Source organism: Eptatretus burgeri, chromosome 11 (genome assembly GCF_056783735.1).
Source record: "Eptatretus burgeri isolate ZD-2024b chromosome 11, Ebu_testis_v1, whole genome shotgun sequence".
NCBI lineage: Eukaryota > Metazoa > Chordata > Myxini > Myxiniformes > Myxinidae > Eptatretus > Eptatretus burgeri.
Window position 1 is genome coordinate 37,770,508 of NC_140971.1, and position 5,000 is coordinate 37,775,507.

Here is a 5,000-nt window from a genome sequence, read left to right on the forward strand (position 1 = left end):
TATATATATATATATATATATATATATATATATATACATATATATATATATATATATATATATATATATATATATATATATATATACACGTGTGTGTGTGTGTGTGTGTGTGTGTGTGTGTGTGTGTGTGTGTGTGTGTGTGTGTGTGTGTGTGTGTGTGCGTGTGTATTAGTACAGCGGATAAGCACAAAAATTGTGCGTTTTATGAGAAAAGCATGAATTTTCTGACATAGTTAGTGAATACCATAAGGTTTATTTTCAGATGTGGAGGGAAGTCAGATTTGATTTCTGAGGACTATGAGAGGTCAAATCCAAGATGGCCGCCAGTCCACCGGGTCTAATGTTCAAACGCGTTTAATTTTGGAACTAAACAGTGTAAAAAAACATTTAAGGTGTCATTTCCAACTAAGTTTGGAATGGCCATTCGTTTGGTGATACTTTTGAGATCACCAGGAGCCAAGGAAATGCATTTCGATCAAGGTCAAGGTCAAATTACGTTAACAACTTTTTGGACATTCTTTTGGTAAAGACAATGGATTGGACCGATGCAATATAGCGAAACTTCGCTTCCATATTGACACTAGGGATAATAATGCAAAAAAAATTAACAGAAAAGTCCCATGCTGCTAGTCTATTTAATATTTTGTTAATAGCAATGATGATGATGGTCAAGGTAGTGATCAAAATCACAAACTTGGTGTACTGCTCCTCACCAAGAGCCTCGATCCTTCTCACAGTTTCAGCCACTTGGGTGTCCACGATGTCCCTTGAGTCAATGACTAGTAGTTCTTGACTGTGTTCTAGAAATGGATTTCCCATCTCTTCCAGCACTGTCACAAGTGCCTTAACCTCCTTCAGGAATGCTGCTTGCACTCCAGGTTGCTGATCATGGTGATGGTGTCCAGTGTCGCCAGCACCATGCTGTTGCTTTGTGGCCTGTTGCTCAAACTCTGTAGTGATCCTTGCAATTTCTGGCCCTGCTACCATCCAGCGTCTGAGTGCTCCGGGATTGCCAGTCAGTCCAATAGCCCCACCAGAACCTTTGACCATTGCATTGTTCTGCTCATGGCACTGGTCAAGTGCCATGGCAGAGAACTTGTTGCTGGTTTTGCGCACCACGAGATTTCCAGATTTGAATTCTGATACGACATCTGGGTGCTTTTCAGAGAGAATCGTCATGTCACGGATGTGTATGGGAAGCCATCTGGAGTAGTGCGTGTGATCTGGGGCGAACATTCATGGCATGATCTGAGTCAGGGATTCCACGTACAGCTGGAAGTTACCTTCACGAAGAGACCTGATGTACCACAGCAAGAGAAGCTCCAATGACAAGGTCTTTAGCCAGTAATCAAAGTGGATACTGGCCTTTGTTCGCTGTATGCACCACTCCTCAAAAGGTGGACTATGAGGTTGCATGGCATCAGTATCATCGGATATGCAGTCTTCACGGTAAGCTTGTTGGAGGAGTATATAAAGGTTTGCAGCTGTAACCTGGTGTGCATGGCGGGTCTTGGTGGCATGGCTGGCATGTCTGCAGGAATTTGCTGTTCCGGAACTTGCAATATCAGCCTGTACCAGGGCGTTCATCCAGCCACTGTCTTCCAGCCAGTCTCCCAGCAACTTCAACGTAGCCATATTGATGTGTAGACCACCGAAAATGATCATAAAATGATTCTCTCCGTGAGTGGCTGGTCAGGCCCACTGGATTTCCTTAGCAAGAGCATACAGTGCTTTGACAGCAGCAAAGACAGGAACCTGACCAGGGTTCACGTGCTGAACTGCTTCATTGACGATGTCCATGGAGTGCCGCGTCATTGCCACTGAGTGTGCGTTGTCAAGAAACAGAGGCAATAGTGTGTTGATTGCTGCAGGTGGGATGGCAGCTTGTTGTGCGTCAGCGTGGTTCGCAGACCACGATATCCTGCCATCCATGGTAGACTTTTCAACAGCTGTCTTGACTTTGCTGAGCCATGCGTACTCATCTTCTGTGGCAGCTGCAGCAGCCAGTAGGTTGGAAGGTCTCACGCGACGTTGTACAGCCAGCACACTAAAGTCATTTGTCTTGAGGGCAGCGGGTGGCACAATTGTGTCGGCTGATGGCAGAGGTGTCACTAACTTGGTGGAAGAGCCACACTGACTAATCACTAGTACACCACGATCAGTTCGGGCATTTTTGTGTGACAGATGCTGCATAAGCGAGATTCCGGTGCCATGGAAGGAATCTTTGGCTGTTGCAGAACTTGGATTGTGGTCGATGTTGTCCACAGCCCCTGTTGTGAACAGTCCGTGACGCAAGTTTGGTGGACACACTACATCTTCCACCCTAAAGCGCTGGCAGACACCATTGGCAATGTCTGATGTGAGTTGCAACAGCCTGTCATAGGAAACACACAATCCCAGATTGAACAGTGTGTCAACCAGCATTGTACTTCGTGTAACTGCATGGATCTTGAGGGACAGATAGAATGGGAGTGGAGTTTCTCGGCTGCGGCTATGACGTTCTGAGCTTGGTGAATCCACGTTCCGTACATGCTTTACGCTGTTGAACACCATTAATTGGGAGATTGCTTGGGCAGGTTTTGTGGTGGTTCAGTGTACCAGCTGAGTCTGATGCTCGATGTTTGCCCCATCGAGTATCATGTTGACTAGAGCCAAGAGGGCTGGTAGCACAGCCTGCTGCTGGCAATTTGCCTGGAACGACCCATCAAAGGAGAAACTTGAGTCAAAGATCTCTTGGCGCACCACCTATGCTGCTCGCATTTAGTGCATGGCATCACTGTCATGATGACAGGCCATCATGAGGGCTGGTCCAATGTCCTTCTCAAACTCAGAATTGTGTCTCTTCCCTGTGAATGTGCCCTCAGATCAGGAAACGCAGTAAGCAGTCGGTTTTTCAGTCTGGTGGTGTGAATCCATTTTGCTGCAGTCAGACCAAGCTGCTCCAGTCTGACCTTGTACAGCTGAGTGAAGTCTGTCAGTCTGAACACAGGAGCACTGCCTTCATCAATGTTCATGTCTTCCAAGTATGCCACTAGCTCAGCAACGGCTATGCCATGCAGGCAAGAATCATCTCCACCATTGCCTTGGGTGCAGCTTGCCTGGCTCTGTTTTACAGTGAACGCAGACAGTGGTGATGGTACTTGGCCTCAATGGCCATCATGTCCCCTGCTGCAAGCTTGGCCAAAAGAACAGTGTCCTCAAGTTCAAGGGCACACTTCCACACATTTGTGTCGATGTTGTAGGTTGATGCATTATGTAAATCTACAGAACCAGCAGGCTCATTGCAGAAGAAACAAGTAGGCTCTGTGGACTGTGGATGGCTGTGAGCAGATTGAGTGTGCACAGAAGAGGTACTTCATTGTCCTGTTGTCAATTCTCCCCGACTTTGCTCGTCAAATGCCTTTTTGTTGAATTTTAGCCGGCATTTATTGTGCTACTCAGCCCCGTGTGCCTTCAGAGTGGATTCTATGCCATTTCCTTCATCCAATCGCTCCAAGTGGCGGTCCATTGGCATGTGCTGAAGGGTGTGGAACCGGAGAAGGTCTTCTGCCAGGGATGCATAGCCATTATCAACCATTATCAACGGACTGTTTCGTTGATCTGAGAGGACACTGCAAATATTCATGTGTTACTACTTGGCAGAGGACACAAATGTCCCAGTTAGTGCTGGGGGGGGTGGGGAGGTGGCTTGGATTGCTTGGATTTAGAGGGTTGGGTGGGGCCCATCAGGAAGTGACGCTTCGGCATGGTTGCGACGAAATCACCACGGCAGGAGAGAAGATTCTGAAAGACAATAACACAATGAAAGCACCAACTACGATACGACATTTTACATCTCGGCTATCTTCTTAGACACATGTCAATATCCAGGATTTCTTTATTGGTAAGGGTCAACAAAACGCAGAACTCCACAGATAATGCATCTATACCCAGCTAGTCTAAGCATGGATAAACACAATACATAACTGCGCCACATCTGCCTCAAGCACACCCTCTGAGGGGCTAAATAACTAAATTCGCCACAATGACACCACTCGGTATTCATTTGCAAATTTCAACTGATTGCTTATTTTTTGATAAATTTTACCTTGACCTTGACCTAAATTCATTTCCTTGAATTCGGACATTCTCAAAGGTATCAGCAAATGAATGAGCATCCCCAATTTAGTTGGAAATGACACCGTAAATGTTTTTCTGCACAGTCCGGTTCCAAAATTAAGGACGTTTGAACATTAGACCCGGGTGATTAGCAGCCATCTTAGATTGACCTCTCACTGTCCCCTCAGAGGTCAAATCTGACTTCCCTCCACATCCGAAAATAAACATAATGGTATAACCTAATTATGCTAGAAATTTCATGCTTTTCTCATAAAATGCACAATTTGTTAAAATACTAGTAGTGCCCGTAAAAAAAAAAAAATAAATAAAAATAATAATAATAAATAAATAAACCACACAGGCCGTTTCTTCGCTCTCACGTGCCCGTACGTGCGTGACCCGGAAGTTCAATATTCTCCGCAGTTACGATTATTCGCAATTTATTTTTAATACCCAATTATTCAATTAGCGCCAACGTATTTTACCTTTTTGCAATGTTGTGGCAAGGAAAAAGAAAAAGAGAAGAGAGAGAAAATATTTACTTCCTGGTTCGGAGCATACCAGCACTCTGATGTTCCCGAAATTTATACACCGTCTAATATGAAAACGATCACAACTTGGGCCATTTTGTTTATCCATAAATGCGCATAAGAAATCGAGAAATTATTAGAATACACGAAGTCATCACTCTCCGGAAGCCCGACGTTGTAACCCGTAATGGTGGAGCGTGGCTGTGCTTCCCTTCCCCATCGGCCACACCCACGCAATAACGTGTCTTCCCATTGGTTTGGTAAATAAATGGCCATAACTTGGGAAGCACTTGTCCGATTAATATCAAACCTTGAAAAGGCACATCCTCAGGTCCCCAGCAATATACCTGGCAAGTTTCAATTAGATCGGAC

The 5,000-nt window shown here is 45.2% G+C and overlaps 1 pseudogene; it reads right to left on the minus strand.

Moving 5' to 3' along the window:
* Window positions 1-1,236: 1,236 nt before the first annotated feature.
* Window positions 1,237-3,398, minus strand: LOC147016891 (uncharacterized; annotated as a pseudogene).
* Window positions 3,399-5,000: the final 1,602 nt, after the last annotated feature.